Below are 23,407 nucleotides of genomic sequence, written 5' to 3' on the forward strand. Positions count from 1 at the left end.
ATGTCAGAGCCCTTTTGTTCCAGACTCCCTCCACAGTAAGATGACCCTCACATGTGCACTGATCACCTGACCTTCTGTGGGTGCATGGTTCCATGGGGAAAAATGGAACGGGGGCATCCGCACTTGCTTCGATTATAGCCTCTTGCTCATACTATCACAGAGAGTGATGAAAGGCTGAACGCTTTCATTTGGGGGCTCATGGCTTTAATGGGCTACTCCAGCATCTAGCAGCTCAGCCGTCTCTCCAAGCTCAGCTGAACTCTTGATAATATGAGCAACTTGTCCTGACAAAATGTGCAAAAGAGAACATTTCTTGGAAGGATGTGAGATAGCTTAGAAAATTTAAGGAAACGCTGTGGAACCAAACTTCCAAAAGGATAGAGGGCAGAGAATCCTAGGGAGTATGATCTAATTAACAGTATCTCAGGGATCACCTTCTGGATGAATCAGGCCCACTCTTTGTGTTTAGTACTTATATAACTTTATTCTGAGTGAAAACTCCATACAGAAAGGGTTTGGGCCAATTAGAGCCACATACCCACTTTGAATACCTTGTCTGATGGTCTACCAATCTTCTATTCAATAGGGGTTTGATTGTTCCCCAGAAAAAGATTGATTGGCTACTGGAAGAGGAATGGGCTTCCCAGGTAGCATTAGTGGTAAAGAACTTGCCTGCCAATGCAGGAGATGTAAGAGACCCTGGCTCAATCCCTGGGTCAGGAAGATCCCCTGGAGGAGGACATGGCAACCCATTCCAGTATTCTTGCCTGGAGAATCCCATGGACAGAGGAGCCTGACTGGCTACAGTTCATGGGATGACAAAGAGTCAGACAAAACTGAAACGACGTAGCACACATACACCAGAAGAGGATGACTGGATCCTAGTAGCAAAAAAAGACCTGTGTATTGTAGGGAGGCATTTGGAGGAATAGTAAAGGATTCCAGTTTTCCAGGGCCAATGGGATTCGTGTAGAACAGTAGGGAAAATACTAGGAGTATCAGAGACATTGTGGGGAATCTTACAAGTTAGACTAAGGACTTTAATGTGTATCTCACAGCCACAGGGAGCCCATTTAAAATACTTTGTGAAGTATTTTATCATGTGAAACAACATGATAAAACTAATCATTTAGGAACATTTCCCTGGTAACATGAAAATAAACTGGGGAGGAAAGTGAAAGTGAAAAGTAAAGTTGCTCAGTCATGTTCGACTCTTTGTGACCCCATAAACTAGGAGGTTACTAGACGAGAACAGGCACGAAGTATTGTTAGCTCCTGAAAGAGGATGAAAGTGAAAGTGAAAAGTGAAAGTAAAGTCGCTCAGTCGTGTCCGACTCTTTGTGATCCCATGGACTGTAGCCTACAACGCTCCTCCGTCCATGGGATTCTCCAGGCAAAAGTACCAGAGTGGGTTGCCATTTCCTTCTCCAGAGTATCTTCCCAACCCAGGGATCAAACCTGGGTCTCCCGCATTGTAGGCAGACGCTTTACCATCTGAGCCACCAGGGAAGATAGCTGAAAGAGGATGAATGGAAAGAAATTGCTAGCCATTGCGAAGGTAGGTTTTGGCAATTAACTGGTTGGAAGAGAGAGTCAAGATGAAACCTGACCAAGAGATATATTGGGAAGTGAGAAAGAAAACCCTGTTTTAGTTGAGAAGAAAACCTCAGCTTCTCCAGCCATCAAATAGAGTGAGGACTAGATCTTTCAGGTGACTTCTCACTCTCAATTTTTCTGATTATACGAGTTTTGTTTTAGACACATCTGTAGATGTATTAGGCTTGTGCATGCAGTATTTAAACACATAGGCTTGTTCTCTGAGGGTTAGGACTGGCTCTATGATTCATTTTGCTTTCTGTCCCTAGACAGTTCTTGGTCAGGAAATGGTTGTGCTTTCCCTGCTATCCCACAGGAAGAGGGGCATGGTTCCTTACATTTGTGTATCTCTTTGCAGATGGAATACTCTTCACATTCATAATGCATGATGCATTTCACTCTGTGTGGTAAGCAGGATGGTAATATAACCATTTTATTGATGGCTAAACTGAGACATTATTAGATGAAATGACTTGTCCAAAGCCACGCAGTCAGAAGGTGGAGTTAGGACTAAGATTCAGTTATTCTGCTTTAACCCAGGACTGTTACACTATACCAGCTATGAAAGAGTCATGGCCTTTGAAGAAATTAAGACCTTTTGAAGAATTTAAATTTGAAGAAATAAAGGATGAGCTGGCAGAATGCTATAGCAAATGAAACTATTATAAGCATTTTTGCCCTTGAAAATCAGATCTGCCTGCTTTCTTTTCAAAAGTCAGAATGTGGATTAAACAGAAGAGGGAGATGTGTACATTATAGAATGATTTCTGTGAGCTAGTTTCAATAATTTACGTTCTATTTCACTTCTCCCTAACACAACTGTATAGTTCAATGAAATTAAGCACCCTTCAAAATTGAGCATTTAAAAAGAAGCTTTATTGAAAGGACTGATGAAAATGGAAAGATATAAGACAAACTATTCAATATTTCCATCTCTCATTCATTATCCTTTGGCTGAAGTATGGAACACTCTTATAGTTTGGGCACACGCCACCACACAGATGAATTTTGCTCCTGGTGGACAATGTCAATGGCTCCTATTAAACCATGGCTCAGCTGCATTAGTACCCTGATAGCCCTGTTCCTCATTTTTTGGTCTTTTCCAGGGAGCACTAGTGTGTAGTAGAGTTGATGCTCAGGGCATTGATGTTTGTAATACTTTTTACAATTTCTGCCTATTGCAGTAGAGCCAGCTTTGCACTAGTCTTTCTCCCCCTAGCCTGGAACTCTCTAGAAGTGGAGAGAAGCACTTATGATTCATTGATGTATTGCCTCTTAAATTACAGACAAAGGAGAGTGAGGGTTCAGCTACATTGTCTTCTTTAAGGAGAAAATTTTTTAAAAACTCAAAACGTTCCTCACTGGGTCATGCTGACCTGTACAAAGTTATCTTTTGAACCCTCAGGTGTTTTGAAAGGACATTTCAAAAAACATACTAATAAAATCTAAGCATCAGTTTTCCCTTTATTTGTTACAAAAGAGGGAAACTCATGTACGGAATCTCAAATATGCTTCCCCATTCTTTACACCAACCCTTAAGATCAGATGATCACAAACAGAACTTTCAGAATCGTCCGCTACTGTCCATCAGTCCATCTATCTCATAAAGGCAGAGGCAGAGCAATCGTCCTCTTGAGCCACTGCTCTTATCTTCAAATCTCACAAATTCTGGCTAAGAAAAAGGCCAACAGAACAAACTAGGTGTCACGGAATGCTGATTATACGTGTGTTTACCCTTAAGTTGTCTGTCTTTGTGTATGGTAGTGGTGGAGGCAGGGAGTGAGTCAATAGATATAATATTTTCTATTCTTTTTTCCCTTAAATGTTTTTTTTTCTTAAACCTCTGGCACTTGTTACAATATGTCTGCTAGCGAGTACTCATAGATAACAAAAATGAATTAGCAAAAGTGGAAAACAGGTACTAACTGAAAAAACGCTAACAAAACCTTATCCACAACAACTCAAACGACTGCAGCTTTGAAGAGTTTGGTAAAATTTTCCAAGTTCCTTTTTCAGGCAAGTTTTTCCTCAACATGTGCATTTATGATTACTCTTAGCTTGAGACCCTTTTGAGAACATTCATCAAAGTCAGTGTCTTATCTTCTGCTAAAGCTCTAGCCTAAAAGAAAAGAGTGAGTATTTTGTCCCAAATATTAGCAGTCTGAGTCTGATGAACCAATTTGAGGAGTAGAAATGATACTTCACTTAAACTAGGCTTCTGCATTTCTTTATTAATTTATTTAAACCTATCCCCAGAACTTGAGTTCCAATGAACTGAGCCCATATGAAGTGCCAGGCTGGTTGGTGGAAATATAATAGAACCCCAGATAGGGCATGGCCCTATGATATGGCCCCTATGTTCAAGACCCTCAGTCTACTGGGAAATACAGAAACAAAAGCAAATAATTCTAATACAGTGAAAATGATACCTCTGAGAACAGAGATATGTTCCAAGCACTATATATACAAAACAGAAAAGGTACAAATCTACTTAGATGGGAGTAAGGAAGAGCTTTTCTTAAGAGGGGATATTTACTTAGGGTGTTGAAATATGATTAGGAGCTTTTCAAACAAAGCAAATTGAGTAAAGGCAATGTGAAAAGAGTAAAAACTGATATGAAGTTAAGAGCCAAATATATGGGGCAAAATAAAAAATTCAAAAAAGCCCACTGATTTACAGCTTAATCATATGAGCACAATGAATATTTAGAGACTGTATGATATAAAAAGAACAATCAGAATAAGCTATTATGTCTTCCTGAATCTCATTTAAAACCTAATTAGATCTGGTGGGAAGCTGGCAGAGTCCTGTCTGAGTGGAAGGAGATAGATCTGTCAGTATTAAAAAAAAATAATAACGAAAAGTCAGCTTCTTTCTCTACATGCCCAGCATTTATCTTTAAACTCCATTTTGCAATGCTAGGAGAGTAGACACTTGTGTTAGAAGAGACATTCTGGTTCATACATTTTTTTAGTGTATTTTCATCTGATCCATACAACTACTCTTTGGGGTATTAGCAAATAGAACAAGTATTCTTATCCATTTTACTCATATATTGAGTTGGTTCTTCTGTAAGATATTATGGAAAAACCTGAATGAACTTTTTTGGATAACCCAATATAAACTAAGCCCAGAGAAGTAAAATCCTTATCAGATGTCAGAGCATGTCAGTTTGCAGAGTCAGAACCAAAGCTCAGATCTTCTGATACTAAGTTCTCTACTATGCCACATACTTTATTTATCAAAATCTCCAACCAATGTACAGAGCAAATTATGCCATAAAATTGTAATTGTACTTATATTGTTCTTCAATTACATCAATTAATTAAAATAAATTAGTTCACTTCTTCACAGTAAACCTATTTATAATCACATCCACCTTGAGAGACATGCAGGCATGAGGTAACTTTTTTTCCATGAAGCCATATAGTGGAAAATTTAGTATTCTTTTTCTACCTTGCTTATTACCCTGGGGGGCTGACTTACGTAGACTTACATCAATAAACTCCCTTGCCTTCAACTTCTTGTTGGGTTTGGCCAATGGGAGACAATGACAGGTAGGAGAAAAGATGAAAGTGATATTGGAGTGTATTCCCTTGCTTTCCTCACTACTGGCCAACAGTGGGATGACAATGTCCCTCTACGAAAGGCCACAGCTCCTGTCACATGACCCTCTCCATATTACTACAGGCACACCTCATTTTATCATGCTTCACTTTATTGTGCTTTGCAGATACTACATTTTTTACAAAGTGAAGGTGTGAGGCAACCCTGCATCTGGCAAGTCTATCATCACCGTTTTTCCAACAGCATTTACTCACTTTGTGTCTCTGGTTCACATTTTGGTTATTGTCACAATATATCAAACTTTTTATTATTATTATATTTGTTATGGTGATCTGTGATCAGGGATCTTTGATGTTACTTTTGTCATTGTTTTGAGTACACTAACTATGCTCATATAAGATGGTAAACTTGAGTCACATGTCTCTCACTTTAGATCAAAAACCTAGAAATGATTAAGCTTAGCGTGAAGGGCACATCAGAAGCCAGGAGGCCGAAAGTTTGGTGTCTGTGCTAAATAGTTAGCCAAGTTGTGAATGCAAAGAAGTTCTTGAAGGAAATTAAAAGTGCTACTCCAGTAAACACACAAAGGATAAGAATATGAAGCAGCCTTATTGCTGATGTGGAGAAGGTTTTACTGATCTAGATAGAAGATCAAAGCAGCCACAATATTCCCTTAAGCCAAAGCCTGATTCAAAACAAGGTCTTAACTCTCTCCTGTTCTATGAAGGCTGAGAGAGGTGAGGAAGCTATAGAAGAAAAGTTTAAATCTAGCTGAGGCTGGTTTATGAGGTTTAAGGAAAGATGCTTTCTCCATAATATAAAAGTACAAGATGAAGCAGCAAGTGCTGATGTAGAAGCTGCAGCAAGTTATCCAGAAGATCTAGTTAAGATAACAAAGGTGGCTACACTAAACAACACATTTTCAATGAAATGAAACAGCCTTCTGTTGGAAGAAGATGTCATGTAAGACTTTCATAGCTAGAGTTGTTGTTGTTCAGTTGCTAAGTGATGTCCGACTCTGTGATCCCATAGACTGCAGCAGACCAGGCTTCCCTGTCCTTCACTATCTCCTGGAGTTTGCTCAAACTCATGTCCATTGATTCGATGATGACATCCAACCATCTCATCCTCTGTCGCCCCCTTCTCCTCCTGCCCACATGAGTTTGAAGTTGGTTCCAACCCACATGGATGACTCTGTGGGGTTCAAGACTTCAGTGGAAGGAGTCACACAGATGCGGTGGAAATAACAAGAGAACTGTTAGAAGTGGAGCCTGAAGATGTGACTGAATTGCTGCAATCTCATGATAAAACTTTAAAGGATGAAAAGTTGCTTCTTAAGAATGAGAAAAGAAAGGGGTTTCTTAAGGTCGTAACTACTCCTGATAAAGATGCTATAGAGTTTGTTGAAATGACAACAAAGGATTTCAAATATTACATAAACTTAGTTGATAAAGCAGCAGCAGGTTTTGAGAGGATTGACTCTGATTTTCAAAGAAGTTCTACTGTGGGTAAATGGCATCAAACAGTGTTGCACACTACAGAGAAATCTTTTGTGAAAAGAATAATCAGTCAATACAGCAAACCTCACTGTTATCCTATTTTAAGAAACTGCCGCAGCCACCCCAAACTTCTGCAACAACCACTCTGATTGGTCAGCAGCCATCAATATCAAAGCAAGAGCCTCTTCCAGTAAAAAGATTACAACCCTCTGAAGACTCAGATGATGGTTAGCATTTTTTTAAGCAAGGAAATATGTTTAATTCAGGTGTTAGCAGATATAGAGAGGGTCAAAGGGGACACTCCCTTGTGGGCCTCAGCTCTTGGTAAGGACACAAAGAAGAATCTGAGGTCTTACCTGTGGCAAAAAGGGAGAGTGGGCCACACCAAAAGAGGCACTGGCACCAGAATGATGAGGTACAGAGGTTTTCAAGACAAGGCTTTTACATATTCATCTAGGTGGGCGTGGACTGACAGTTTTTATTGACAGTTGCAAGTTACATAACAACAAGCTCTATTGCACATGTCTTTTTCAGAATTCAGTCTGTTATAATCAGATGTATATATGTATAGAGTATTTATGAACCCTTTGAGGACACAGCTGTGTATTAAGAGCACATGTGTGGGAGTTGGAGAAGCCCCTGCGGTTAGTTTGTATCCACTGTGTGCCTAGGGCGCATGTGCTGGAGTTGGAAACGTGGAAAAGTCTCTGTGGTTATTTTGTAGCATATCTGTGAGCTTTCCCATGGCCACTGGGGCGTGTCTGAGGCGGGTTTTAGAGACCAGCTTGAATCTTTTTCAATTAAGCTGCCTCTAGTTGCTCAGGCCTGACTTCCTACCTAACACAGGTATGTACTTTTTTTTTTTTTTAAGACGTAAAGACGTAATGCTATGGCTACAATATGGCATAAACCAAACTTTTACATGCACTGGGAAACCAAAAAAATTCACGACTCACATTATGGCGATATTTGCTTTATTGCAGTGGTTTCGATTCAAACCCGCAATATGTCTGAGCTATTTCTGTATGCTTTCTTGGTACCAATCATCATTCTCTCCTTTACCCCTTCAAACCTAAGGTTGGTAACAGCTCCTGTTGTTATCCCTGGGGTATTTCACAATTCTGTGTTGCTCTTATTAAACCCTCCCACACTTTTGTAAATAGTCCCTATGCTAATTCTTTCTCACATTATCCAAGAAGAGTGTGCCATCTGCTTCCTGCTTGGACCCTGGCTGATAAAGCCCCTAACTTTTCTTGTTTCTTCGTATCCGTCTTTTCATACAAGCTCCTGGTTTTCTAATAACCATCCTATATTCACTGAGGCATTCTTCTCCTCACTGTCGCCCCAGATCTCCATGTTCCCGTCAGTGCTAGCTGTTAGTTATAGAAACATTCATATGAATATTTCTGTCAGATGTGTTTAATGTTTAAGGGAGTAAGCCTTGAGTCCCTAAAGAGCTATGGAGTTGTTGGTGCTTAAAATGTAATTGCACTAGAGTCGTGGCAAGACTCATGACACATTTCACAAATATGACATATTTGTGATAGACATATCTATCTCAGTTGGACATAGGTTTGTTAACAATTTTCAGCTTTAAGTGGTTGATAGTGCACTAGTAAGTCCAAGCTGTACTATTTAATTATGATGACCATGCATCCTAGAAACTGATTTTGTCACTTGGACACAGTGCCTTTCTCAACACAGGTTATTTTCTTGAAAGAAAGAGAAAACCAACAGTAGATTCTTATGCAAAAAATATTCACAGATGGGGAGAGAGCTGTTATTTTAAGTGTTAATATTGCCAGGGACTCACAGCATAAATTGACTTCTCTGTGGCTACATTTTCCCCCTACATTTAAAACTAGAACCTTTTGAATATGGGTTACTGTGTTGCAAGTTAGCACCCGCTGCTCAGGCAAAGAATCTCTGCAACAATCGGAGAGCTAGTGGGAACAATTATCCATGTAGTAGAGTAAAGCCTGTATATGTACTTGCCCATGGAAGAGCTCAAATGAGCATGAACTTTTGAAAAATGAGATTTTGCTGTCTTAACCCTAAATGGTATTTTTTTTTCTTATTTTTTTCTGGATCAACTGTTGGAATTCATTTTATTTTTTATTTTTTATTTTACTTTACAATATTGTATTGGTTTTGCTTCAATTAAAAAAATACCATTCATTTCAATATCATATAAGAAATGAATGGTATTTTTTTAAATTGAAATATAGTTGATTTGTGGGAGACCCGGGTTCGATCCCTGGCTTGGGAAGATCCCCTGGAGAAGGAAATGGCAGTCTATTCCAGTACTATTGCCTGGAAAATCCCATGGACAGAGGAGCCTGGTAGGCTACAGTCCATAGGGTCGCAAAGAGTCGGACACGACTGACTGTCACTGGCAATCTATAAGTCTTACTGAGTGAGCGACTTCACTTTCACTTGCACTTTCATAGTTGATTTGTAATGTTGTGTTAGTTTCTGATGTACCTCAAAGTGATTCAATTACACATATATATTCATTTCATATTCTTTTCCATTATAGGTTATTATATAAATATAGTTCCTTGGGCTATAGAGTAGGACCACGTTGTTTATCTATTTTCTGTATAGTAGTGTGTATATGTTAATCCCAAATTCCTAATTTATTCTTCCCCTCCCTTTCCCTTCTGGTTACCATAAATTTGTTTTCTATGTCTGTGGGTCTATTTCTGTTTTGTACATAAGTTCACTTGTATCATATTTTAGATTCCACATATAAGTGATATCATATGGTATTTGTCTTTGTCTGACCTACCTCATTTAGTATGATAATCTTTAGGTCCGTCTGCATAGCTGCAAATGGCATTATTTCATTTTTTAAAGGCTAAGTAGTATATATATACCACATCTTGTGTATCCATTTATCCGTCAGTGGACACTTAAGTTGCTACCATGTCTTAGCTAATGTAAATAGTGCTTCTATGAATGTTGGGGTGTGTTTATTTTTTTGAACTAGAGTTTTCTCCGGATATATGCCCAAAAGTGGGATCATTGGATCGTATGGTAACTCTGTTTATAGTTTTGAAAGGAACCTCCATACTGTTTTCTATAGTGGCTGCAGCAACTTACATTCTACATCCTCTCCAGCATTTATTATTTGTAAGCTTTTTAAAAAATTTATTTATTTTAATTAGAGGCTAATTACTTTACAATATTGTATTGGTTTGTAAGCTTTTTAATGATGGACAGTCTGACTGCTCTGAGATGATACCTCATTGTAGTTTTGATTTGCATTTCTCTGATAACTAGCGATGTTGAGCATCTTTTTGTGTGCCTATTGGCCATCTATGGAGAAGGGAATAGCAACTCATTCCAGTATTCTTGCCTGGATAATCCCATGTACAGAGGAGCCTAGTGGGCTACAGTCCATGGGGTCACACAGAGTCGGACACGACTAAGTGACTGTCACAAGCTAACTGTATGTCTTACTGAGTAGTGTTTCTGAAATCTTACCTCAGAATACAGAAAGTTAGAGCAAATATGTCAAAAACAAACATACTTGTTTAGTATTAGAAAACATCAGTTCTTTTTTAAAATTAATTGTTTACTGGCCTATGCTTGATTTGCAATGTAGTATTAGTTTCTGCTGTACAGAAAAGTGAATCAAATATATATCTATGTATATATACATATATATATGATAGATATATCTCCCCTCTTTTTTAGAGTTTTTTCCCCATATAGGTCATTACAGAGTATTGAGTAGAGTTCTTTGTGCTAAATAGTAGATTCTTACTAGCTGTATCAGTTCTTTTTGTTGGATTTACTGATCAGCTCTGTGAAACAACCTCTCAACTGATTCAAATAACTGTTAGGTTTTGCTGTTATTGTCTACTACATTGACCATTTATCCAAATTACTAGTTGTGGAGGTTTTCTGTAATAGAGGTTAAGTTCTGGCAGACTCGAGTGGGTGGAGGAAAGCAATGTCATTAGCTTTGTAATGAACATCCACAAACGATCACCAGAAGCAAAGTGTCTAGTATGGGATGGTAAAGAGATTCTTAAACCATTGTCACAAACTGTCTCTTGAAAAATAGCATAACATGCAAACAATTTGGTCATAACTTCTAAAACTGTCCTTGAAATAAGGCAACTTTCATGCACAGAAATAAGAAAATTTGTTGCCGGATGTTTGTAGTGTCTGTGGATTTAAAAAGTAAGTCTCAGTTTTAGTCTCAATCAAGAACAGCTCGTTATCATCATCAAAAGGAATATTTGGTTCTGATGTCTTACATATTTACTGTCTTTAAAATATAGCCAGGGGATTGCAGTTCCTGACATTTACATTTATCTAATTTATTGTCCACAGGCTTTGAATTGCTTATTTAATTTAAATTAATGGGCCATGTTCAAATCAAAGAAAGCTAAACTAATTAAGGCAAAATAGTCTAATCTGGCACTTTAAACTCTAAGATTTATTACAGACATTCAAGATTTGAATTTGATTGCATTTATTGAATCAAGCCAGGAAGCTATTTGACTGTAATGGTTGGGCTAGGTTAATCTGTAATGAAGTCAAACCTAAGATTAGAGGTGGGAGTTCAATTCAGTTCAACATCTGAGCATATAGGTAGTGGGTACAGGGGAGAGAGGGAGGGCAAGGCCTTATACCCTACTATCAAGGAGCCCATGGTATATTGAGAAGAATTAAAGGAGAGGGATAATATCACAAAGGATGAATTCTTCCATCTTCTCTCAATTTGAAGCCCACCATTTTGAAGACTTCCAGAGATCCATTCAGTTCAAAAATGTTTTCCTAAGCATCTACTACTCTGTGTCAGAAACTGGTACCAGTGCTAGCAACTGGGAGCACATAGAGGATTTTTTTTTAATTTGTAATTGAGATGTACATGGAAAAAACAGAGAAAAGAGATAAATATTTACAATAGAGTAGGACTAGGAAGATACATGGACCCTGTGAAGAGAACCACAATTTGTTCTGAAAGAATTAAGGGTTATGAGATGTTGCCAGCTGATACATTCAATAAACATTTAATAAGTGCCCACTATGTGTCAGATCATGAGGGTAAAAAGATGAATAAGAAATATTTCTTTCCCTGGAGGAGCTCACCACTGTATCACTGGATACAGCTCAGTGGAGCTGTATATTGTGAAGTTCTAAAAATGTCTGCATCAGATGGATTATTATACCAACAACAAAAAATATAGAATCTTTAACTTTCTGAAAGATATATAACTGACTTACCGTAAAAAATAGAAAAATCCTGTGGACAAAATAATGAACAATGTACATTAAAAGACTCAGAATTATCTATTAGGTGAAGGTTAACAGTTTATTTTACTGAGTTTTATTGTGTATAAAAAAATATAAAGCTGAAGTTCCAGAATGATTCACAATGCAATTATGATTAAGTTAAATTACATTAAGTTGCCTCAAATATTTCCCTTGGATTAAATTCCAGTTTATGACACTAGGTTGTTTATAAAAGCTTAAAATCACTGGTTGAAAAATGTAAGACTTGGTTAACTAGCTTTTATCTACTTTATGCTAAATGATTTAAATGTAACAACAATAATTTTCAATAAATATAACAATGTTCAAACACTGATTCACAAAATTTTTGCCTTAGTATATTCTGTACAAGCAAAAACTGTTGAATCAATTGGGTACAGAACTTTTTACAGTTACATAAAGCAGTTTGTTTGCATTTATAAAGGACATATACTTTTTAATTTTTCAAAATTCACAAATATTAAGATTGCAGACAATTTGCCCTCTAAAACTCCTGTTTTATGGCTAAGAATAATAAATTTTGGAGAAATTTTCTACATGTGTCACCAACAGTGGACTTTCTTGTGGGGGCTATTTTTACCCACACAAGTTTTTATCACCTAGAATTATGTGAGGTTGACTAGGGAACAATCATGCCACTTGCAGAGGAAGTGGTTGCCAACCCACCAGCTCTACCTGCCAGCTAAGTGACTCCTGATGGTTTCTAACAGGCTGGGAGAGAGACAAATTATTATATCATCAACATAAAGGGTCACTTGAAATTATTTTAAACTTTCAATATGAAATCTATGAGTGCTGTATTGTATATGAAAAGTCTTATCCTTATATTTTTAACATACATGCCTGGCATTATTCCTAACTCTTCCCAAGCAATACAAAGATGATAGAATAACTCCAATATCACCTCTCCTATCTTCCATATTTTTGTTTTCTAGTATTATAGTCCCACCCTCTTTTTAATCACATCACCCTAAAATTCATCATTAATATAACTGTTTGTACCAAAATCAGTCATTAACATAATTGGTCATTGATTTGATGTTAGCAAGCATGTTCTGTAAAGATGAGGTAGTAAGTATTTTCAGCCCTGTCACAACAACTCAGTTCTGCTATAGTATGGAAGTGGCCACAGACTGTAGGTAAAAGAATGAGAGTAGCTGTGGTCTATAAAACTATAGGTACAAAAGTAGGCAGTGGGCTGCTTTTGGCCCGAGGCCATAGTTTGCCAAGTTCTGATTTATACAATCCGAGCTTTGTCGAATTTTAATTTCCCAGTCCCTCCTTCCTTTTTTTACCTTTCACATCCCACTCTTTGTAGGTTCAATTTCTTTCTTTCTGAAATGAATCCTCTCCTAGGTCTCTAAAGTGTAACCACTCTTTGACAGTGAGAAATTTTTGAAGCCCTTCAGTCCAGAGCTCTTAATCGAATTTGACTTTCAAGGATTTTAGGCTTTGTGTAAAAAAAAATTCCGAGTTCCGATAATTTTCTTTGAAAAGTCCTACTCTAGTACAAAATTCAATCTACCTTACATTTAAAAGTATTTAATCATGATATGAATATGGATAAGGACTGATATGGAGCATGAGAAAACAAAAACAGTGGATTTGATAGAAGGGTAGGGTTACTAGATGATTCTTTTTATTTCTAGTTATGTGTGTGGGGTGGAGGATGTGTTAGTCTCTCAGTTGTATCTGACTCTTTGTGACCCCCAAGGACTGTAGCCCACCAGGCAAGAATACTGGAGCGGGTTGCCGTTTCTTCCCCCAGGGGATCTTCACAACCCAGGGATCCAACCCGAGTCTCCTGCATTGGCAGGCAGATATTCTTTACCCACTCTGCCACCTGGGGTGGCACGGAAGTCTTGGTTTCACTATTATCAAGCATTTTAAGAATTCTCATTTTGTTTGCCACCTACCTTGTCCTCTTCACTGTTCTTGAATTTCTATCATCTACTTTCTTGGTTTTTTGTTTGGATGCCATTCTTATCCAAACTTACACAAATTTATAGTTACTGAAAGTTTTCTATCACTGAGCAAGGCATGCATGCATGTTACATTGCTTCAGTTGTGTCCAATTCTTGTGAGCCCATGGACTGTAGCCCGCCAGGATCCTCTGTCCAGTACTCTTCAGGCAAGAATACTGGAGTGAGTTGCCTTTCCCTTCTCCAGGGGATTTCTAGTTAAGTTTGTTCAATAAATAATTTTTATAATATATATATATCAATTATATATATAATATCAATTTCTAAATAGAATGGCATTGATTCCCCTTTGTAAGTTCCCAGTTCCTCAAATAATACCTTAGGGAAAACTTTTGACAACTCCCTGTAGTTGTATTGTCCCGATGACAGAAATGCTTTGAACACTGATTCCCGGAAGTGTATGCTCGTTCCTTTTCAAGAAGCCTGTGTGCTGACCTCATGTGCTGGCAGTTGGCATCCTCTTGGCATGGGAGTTGTACTGCATAGTGACAGCCCAGCTTCTATGCATCTGAGTAGCATCTGAGTTGCTGCTTTAATCTCAAATGTATGTTGATTCTAATGCCCTTGGCAAAAACTATGTAGAACCTGTTATTAACATTACAACTAGAACCACTCTAATCTTATGTGTCTGTTAGTCACTCAGAGTCGTATCTGACTCTTTGTGACTCCATGGACTGTATGTAGCCTGCCAGGCTTCTCCAGGCAAGAACACTGGAGTGGGTTGCCATTTCCTTCTCCAGGGGATCTTCCCAACCCAGGGATTGAACTTGAGTCTCCTGCATTGCAGGCAGATTCTTTACTGTCTGAGCCACCAGGGAAGCCCTTTTAATCTTATACTCACAGCCTTTAATGATTACTGTTATAGTGTAATATAATGTAATATTCTGTATCAGTTATCAATCACTACATAATAAACTACTTCAAAACTTAATAGTTTAAATACATAACTATTTCTTATCTTTCAAGATTCTGTTAGTCTTCTAGGATATTTTTCTGATCTTGGCTGGTTTGCTTTCTCTCTGCTGGGCTCATTGATGTGTCTGTGGTCAGGTAGTAGGTTGAGTGGAACCTGGATGACATCCTAGGCATCCTCTGTAGTGAATACTATGGCATGCAACCCAGATCCCCCTCTGTAAGGCCAAGACATTTTTCCCACAGTGACTAGTTGTCTGTTGACAACTTGCTGGTGAACCTCTACCTCCATAATGCCAAAAGCAGCTACCTAGCCCTAGATCACATTCCCTCCTTAAGGGCAGCCCTCATCCAATGACTGGTTGATGCAGACATCAAAGTGCCCAGCCCCTTTGCCTTAACGTGAATCAACTATGAAGAGCCATCTCGGCTTCAGAGCTCCCTAAGGGATCAGCTGAGACCTCTGTTCCTACTGCGCTGCAGCCTAACTTTCCCCATGATCAATCCTACATGTATTCCTGCCTCACAGTTGTTGCTAAAAGCACTCCCCAGTAAACTTTCTGTTCAAAAATCTCCATCCCAGAATCTGTCTTCTGGGAAACATGACTGAAGACATCCTCCATGTGACCTCTCATGGTCCAGCAAGCAACCTTGTGTTCACTCATGAAGGTGGTTACAGGATTCCCAAGACCATAAACGTAAATTGCAAATTCTTTGAAGAAAGTGGGTTCAGAACTTGCACAATTTATTTTCTGTCATTTGATTTTGGTCAAACATATCAGCTATTAAAATAAGTGTGAATGGGCTGTGTGTGTGTGTGTGAGTGTGTGTGTGTGTTTACGTGCTCAGTTGTGTCCAACTCTTTGTGACCCCATAGACTGTAGCCTGCCAGGCTCCTCTGTCCATGGGATTATCCAGGCAAGAATACTGGAGTGGGTTGCTATTCCCTTCTCCAGGGGATCTTCCTGATTCAAGGATCAAACCTCGGTATCCTGCATCTCCTGTATTGGCAGGCAGATTCTTTACCACTGAGCAACCCGGGAAGCTTTATTAAATAACCTTAATAGCAATGGTGATGATAATGCCTTTTCAATGCTTACTTCATGCTAGGCACTGTTTTAAGAATTTACGTATATAATAACTTCTTTAATACCATAACTTTGTGAGGTAGGTGCTGTTGTTATCCTTTTTTTTTTTTCTAGCAGCTGAACAAAGAGCAGTTTCATCAACTATTTCCCCAAACAAGCTAATCTGCTACATTAAACCTGTGAAATACCTCTGATCCTAAAATGAGCATGGGTGACACAGCTCTGTGATGTACTCTGTGATGTATCATTCCAATTGGCTGATTTCACTCTGGGGCTTTAATCATTGAGCAATGCTGATGCTAGTGAGAAGTTTCATAAATTTCAGAATTTTATCAAATGACCAAGACTTGGGTGAAGCAGGGACACTCTGAAAATTTTTGGACTCTTCATATGTTGTGGCCTTCAGTTCACTTGTGCTCATGGACCTTTACTGTATTTTATTTACTAAGGGATTCCTGTGCCAAAACACGTTCAGTTGAAGGATTAGTCTGGTGCAGTCAAACCCCCTGCTGTGCATCAGTGCAGACATTTTAAGCATCAGTCCAGTGCATATTTGAAAAGAGGTAGATTTAGTGACTGACCCCATGTATTTATGCTGTCTGCCTTCTATTTTAATGACTGCTTTTCTCCAACATCCCTTGATAATCAGACACTCTTTATTTATGGCTACCCAAATGCTACAGCAGAGAAGGCAATGGCACCCCACTCCAGTACTCTTGCCTGGAAAATCCCATGGATGGAGAAGCCTGGTAGGCTGCAGTCCATGGGGTCGCTGAGAGTTGGACACAACTGAGCGACTTCACTTTGACTTTCCACTTTCATGCACTGGAGAAGGAAATGGCAACCCACTCCAGCGTTCTTGCCTGGAGAATCCCAGGGATGGGGGAGCCTGGTGGGCTGCAGTCTATGGGGTGGCACAGAGTCGGACACGACTGAAGTGACTTAGCAGCAGCAGCAACAAATGCTACAGAGGCAGAAGGATTTAGCCTAGAACTTTTTACAGCTAAGAGTTAACTAACCATCCCCTCACTCCTCTAACTTAACCACTTCTAAGGGAATGTGAGAGCACTGTTGTTACACCATTGTCACCCCACGGATGACTGGATGGATGTTTGGTCTCCCTGGCTGGACGTGGATTCACTTTCTCCCTTACTACTTGGCACAGACATAACAAAGAGGCTGCTCCAGTCATAAGAATGCAAGTTGCTACCCTCTCATACTAGAATTTCCAAACAAGCACCTATGTCCATGGGATTTCCCAGGCAAGAATACTGGTTAGCCATTCCCTTCTCCAGGGGATCTCCCCAACCCAGAGATCAAATTCAAGTCTCCTACATTGACAGGCAGATTCTTTACTACTGAACCACCTGGGAAGCACCTAAAGTGTAGACATTGACTTAAAAAAATTATAACCATGCCCCTGGTGTACTTAGTAAAATCATTAATGAAAGGTGACAGCACCAATCAAGTTTGAAAGGTTCCCTAATGAATAGCTGCTAACTGAATCAGAATATTAATTTTTGTTTTATTGTAATATATCACTTGTTGAGTATATTAAATAAGCAGCTCAGTGTTAGGCTTCTTGACCTCAGTATTATTGATATTATTCACAGAAGTAAGATTTTTACCAAGGGAAATTATTTTGACTAATTTTTCTGTTTTCTAAGGAAAGGTTCTATCTCATTTCTGACTCATAAAGTTACTATTTTGTTCACTTCAGTTGGCAACGGAAAAGAGAATTCTCTGAAATTACCAGGCCACTCATGTCCTATTTTGTGTCATACTTGGAGTTATCTACTTCCAAAAGTAGGAGAGGACTATAACCTTGACCACTGAGTTCCCAGAGTTCCGGACTACCCTCCACAGGCCATAGGGCATTGTGTGCTCCTGACTCAGGGCAAGTCCCACCTCACTAAGTGTTAGGGCCAGACTTCTCAAAATGAGAGAACACTAGCATTTTCATTCATACACTAATGTGCTAAAAACACTTTCAGCAAATGATATGGTATAACTGAGTTTAAAATGTCTACAACTTCTTGTTTTCTTTCAGCTGAGTCTCTTCATTTTTGCCTAATATGACAGAGATGTCAATTAAGAGGTAGGGAAGTGATTTTTTTATTTGCCTCAGATAAGAACAAATAAAGGCCTTATCGAAGTTTGTTTTCCTTAGATCTTCCCAACTCCACCAAGACATCCTGTTTCAAGAGAATTAAAATCTAATCAACAGTTAATTGTATCTACATACACAGATATTTTCTTCAATGTGCAAGTCCCTTTGAAATTGTCTGCCCTTTAGCTCTTAATTTCTTATTAAGTGTGTTTTCAGTACAAGCCTGAAATCATCATTAAATTGCCACAGATGGCCTTGCCTTGATTGTATTTTTCCTCAGTCAGTCTTTCCCTTGATGTAGCTAAGGAGCTAGCTTTCTGCTTTGATTTTCCTGAGATCTTGAACACTAGAAATGCAAATGTCATTTTACACCATAAACTGGACTAAGTTTCTTTTCCTCCTCATAATTCCTTGGAGGATCCTTTTAATATTGGTTTAAGTTGTGTTGCCATTTCTACCCATGTAGCATATGGGTTATTTCCCTGAAATTGGTTTGATCTGAGTTTGTCTCCATGATCAACTGAAAGCATTATCAAAATCATTCCAATAAACCCACTTTTCATTCATTAATCTATCTAGATGTCATAGACAGATGTTTTTAAGATCAACATTTCAAGCCACTTTCCCTAGCTTTACACTTTCCTATCCCACTGTAAACCCAAGTGCCAATAGTCCCTGCTGCTGCTGCTGCTAAGTCACTTCAGTCGTGTCCGACTCTGTGCGACCCCATAGACGGCAGCCCACCAGGCTCCCCCGTCCCTGGAATTCTCCAAGCAAGAACACTGGAGTGGGTTGCCATTTCCTTCTCCAATGCATGAAAGTGAAAAGTGATAGTGAAGTTGCTCAGTAGTGTCCAACCCTCAGCAACCCCATGGACTGCAGCCTTCCAGGCTCCTCTGTCCATGGGATTTTCCAGGCAAGAGTACTGGAGTGGGGTGCCATTGCCTTCTCCTGCCAATAGTCCCTAGCAGTAGCCAAATGTCAAAAAAAAAAAAAAAAAAAGGATTTGCAGATGCCAATGCTGGTGTCTGTAACCAGTTTTCCCAAGTCCATGTGCAAAATTATGTTTTATGTTCTGGTTAGATAGTAGAATTCTCTTCCAAATATATGTAGACAAAGAGCCACCTTTTAATTCAAGATGTGAGTTCTTTAAGGATGGAGAGACCTCATTAACCTTGATTATGGACCTTCAAGAGCCAGCCCAGTGCTGTGGGCTCTGTGAAGATTCTTGGTGAATTACAGACTGATTACCTGAAAATCACAGGCTGTGAAGAGACTGTTAATTAGGAATGAAATTGTAGGATTGATTAAATAATATTTTATACATTCTATGAAATTTAATTGAATCTAAAGGATATACTAGAATGCTATAAAAAGGATTAACACTATAGAAACCATAATTGAAGGTAAACATGAATACAAACAGTTCAAAAAAATCAGTTCAAGCAGCATCAAGCATTGTGACTTACACTGCCCCTATACACACACACATACCTAACATGTACCCCTCCTTCTTTGTCCTTTCACATTATCTGGATAAGAGTTAAACTAAGGGCAATCATGTGGAGGTGATATTGTGCTTATCTTCCCTGTTCACTTAATGTGCTTATTATTCTTGTTCACTTCTGGTTTACCTTGTTCCTTTTAAGTATTTATATATGTGGGAAGTAAATAGTAGTAACAACATAGAACTCAATTATAGCTTAAAATAACTGAATCTCTATTACTGTAACCCTCAAACCGTTGCAGAAAATGGGTGGGTCTGGTCTTGTTCAACTTGAATCTCCTCCTGAATATCCAAGTGTTGATGATGTTAAAATAAAGGAGATAGTTTATAGTAGTTAATTTGAATTTCCTCATCTCTTTAGCAACCCATGTGAAGCAAGAAGTGGTGTCCAAGGACAATGTCATGTTTTTGTTCCCTCTTTCTCTACTTGTCACCTCCAAGTTAGGGTTGGCAAAAACTGCCTTTAGTGGCTTCCCATAGTCTAGTGCCCCAAATGTATGTGTTCCTTTGTGCCCTTCTGTTAAATCCCTAGTCAAATATTTAATGTGTTTTGTAGAAATACTATAGAATATTAGCAATCAATCCTTTTCATTTTACAAGTAAGGAAACCAAGGCTTAGAGAGGTAAAGTAACATACCTGACATAACCCAACTAGTTGGTTACACTCAACACAAATACAATTATGCCATAATCCAGGACCTGGAAAGCCTGTTATGCATCACTTTTTAAAAATACAGTTATATTCCTCCACAAAAACCATTTGTAATGGCAGTATTGATGAAATGAGAATTTTGTTAAGATGAAGGATGGAAGCAGACCCATGAAATATGGAGTTGATAGCTTTCTTCATTGTGTGCGTGTGTGTGTGTGATAGGCCTGTATGGAATGACACAGTAAGTATCGTAAAGACAAAGGATACTTAGGTTATAACTTCAGCACTGTGTGAAAATAAAAATAATCATGCCTCCAACAATCATAATTTCCTTATTTACCTTTGTCCTTTTCTGTTATTGTAAAATTTACATATAGTAAATGCACATATTTTAAGTGTACCATTGGATTAAATTTGATAGTTATAAATACCTGTGTAATTATTACATAGTGAAGAACATAGACTATACCCATCACCTCAGAAAGTACCCTTGTTCCCCTTTCCAGTCAATTCCTATGCTGTGCTTAGTCGTTCAGTGGCGTCTGGCTCTTTGCAACCCCATGGACTGTAACCCGCCAGGCTTCTCTGTCCATGGGGATTCTCCAGGCAAGAATACTGGAGTGGGTTACCATGCCCTCCTCCAGGGGATCTTCCCAGCCCAGGGATCAAACCCAGGTCTCCTGCATTGCAGGGGGATTCTTTACTGTCTGAGCCACCAATACAACCGTGTTTAGATTTTTATTACCATGGATTTATTTTTCCTCTTTTTGTACATAATATAGATGGAATCATAAATGGTTTGCTTTTTTATTTTTCTGGCTTCTTTAACTCAATGCTTAGTGAAAATCAACTAAATTTTTGCATATAACTGTTCATTTTTTAAAATTCCTATCTAGCGTTCCACTGTATGACTCCCACATTATCAACATCCCCCACCAGAGTGGTACATTTGTTACAACTGATGAACCTGCTTTGACACATCATTATCATCCAGAGTCTGAAGCTTACATTTACTTTCACTCTTGATGTTGTACATTATATGAGTTTGGACAAATATATAATGACATATATCCACAATTTTGGGCTTCCCAGGTGGCACTAGTCGTAAAGAACCCACCTGCCAATGCAGGTAGACATAAGAGATGTGAGTTCAATCCCTGGGTCTGGAAGACCCCCTGGAGGAGGACATGGCAACCCATTCCAGTATTCTTGCCTGGGAAACCCTGTGGACAGAGGAGCCTAGTGAGCTATAGCCCATGGAGTTGCAAAGAGTCACACATGACTGAAGGTACTTAGTGCATGCGCGCGCGCGCGCACACACACACACACACACACACACACACCATTTTAACATTATGCAGAGTAGTTTCACTGCCTTAAAAATCCTTAATGCTCTGCCTATTCATCCTCCTTCCCCCCTCTAAGCCTTGATAACTGCTGTGTCAGTTTTGCCTTTTCCAGAATGTCATATAGTTGGAGTCAAACAGTAGGTACCTTTCCAGTTTGGCTTCTTTCACTTACTAATATGCATCCTCCCTCGTAGCTTAGTTGGTAAAGATTCTGCCTGCAATACAGGAGACCTGGGTTCAATGCCTGGGTTGGGAAGATTCTCTGTAGAAGGAAATGACAAACCATTCCAGGATTCTTTCTTGGAGAATCCCATGGACAGAGGAGCCTAGCAGGCTACAGTCCATGGGGTCACAAGAAACAGATACGACTTAGCAACTATACCACCTCAAGGTTCCTTGATGTCTTTTTGTGACATAATAGTTCATTTATTTTTTAGCACTAAGTAATATTCTATTGTCCAGACATACCATAGTTTATTTATCCATTGTTTATTTTTTAACTATTTCTTTAAAGAGCAGAATATTTAATTTTTAATGCATCACATTATTTTTTCTGTGTATAGTTAGTGCTTTTTGTGTCTGGTTTAATAAACCTTCACTTACACCAAAGGTTGCAAATATATTCTCTTAAGTGTTCTTCTAGAAAATGTATAAATTTTACATTTGGATCTATGATCACTGTCACTAGAACTGGTGAGAATCAATATGCTTGCCTTGGTCTTAGAAGAAAATAATTCTATATTTCACTAGTGTGAAATTATACATTTCACTAGTGCGGTGTTATCTATTACTGTTTAACAATCTAACACAAAACTTAGTGGCTAAAAACCATACTGATTTATTGTTACTCACAAATCTGTGTATCAGCTAGGGGCTTCCTTTGCTAGTTTTTCCTGGGATAACTCACGTGGATGCTTTCACCATAACATACAGTTCAGGATTTGGCTCAGCTGGGGTGCTAGAGCAGCCAGGCCTTTCTTCATTAAACCTCAGGGCCTTTCTCTACACATTTTCTCCCATCTTTCAGTAAGTCGGCAAGACTTTCTTACAGGTCTATAAGAGCATTTCAAGCAAGCCAAAACAGAAGCTGTAAGGCCTCTTAAAGTCTAGCCCAGAAGACATACAGGAACACTTATAATACCAAATGTATTGTTCAACAGAAGCCACAGTGCCAGCTTAAATTTAAGGAGAGAAAATAGGCCACACCCCTTTTTGGAGGAGTAATATGTATTTAAATAAATGTGAGAATTGTAGGTGGCCAACTTTGCAGAAAAATCTACCACATTACCTGTAGATTTTTAGATAGATGTCATTTCTCTTACAGGGAAATTCCCTTGGATTCCTAGTTGGCTGAGAATTTTTTATGATGAGAGAGGGTTGAGTTTAACCAAATGATTTTGTTATATCTGTTGAAATGATCATATAGCTTCCCTCATTTATTCTGTTAATGTTCTGATTTATATTTATTGATTTTCAATGCTAAAGCAGCTTTAATAGCTGCTATTTATTAGGGACCTACTAGGTGTCAAGAATTTTATATGGATTATTAACTCATATTTATCCTGAAAAGTAGGCATTATCTTCCCCATCATATAGGTAAAAAAATTGAGTTTCAGTGTTGAAGTTACTTGCCCAGGGTTACTGAGCCGGTGAGTGGAAAATCCAGGACTCAAGTATAGGTCAGTTCAGTTCAGTTCAGTCGCTCAGTCGTGTCTGACTCTTTGCAACCCCATGAATCGCAGCACGCCAGGCCTCCCTGTCCATCACCAACTCCTGCAGTTCACTCAGACTCATGTCCATCGAGTCAGTGATACCATCCATCCATCTCATCCTCTGTCGTCCCCTTCTCCTC

The 23,407-nt window shown here is 38.7% G+C and overlaps 1 protein-coding gene across 1 annotated transcript in view; it reads left to right on the forward strand.

Moving 5' to 3' along the window:
* LOC129639388 (putative MAGE domain-containing protein MAGEA13P) overlaps positions 1-23,407 on the forward strand; it is a 192,518-nt gene that overhangs the window by 100,223 nt on the left and 68,888 nt on the right. The window lies entirely within an intron of this gene.

This window comes from Bubalus kerabau, chromosome X (assembly GCF_029407905.1).
Source record: "Bubalus kerabau isolate K-KA32 ecotype Philippines breed swamp buffalo chromosome X, PCC_UOA_SB_1v2, whole genome shotgun sequence".
NCBI classification, from domain to species: domain Eukaryota; kingdom Metazoa; phylum Chordata; class Mammalia; order Artiodactyla; family Bovidae; genus Bubalus; species Bubalus kerabau.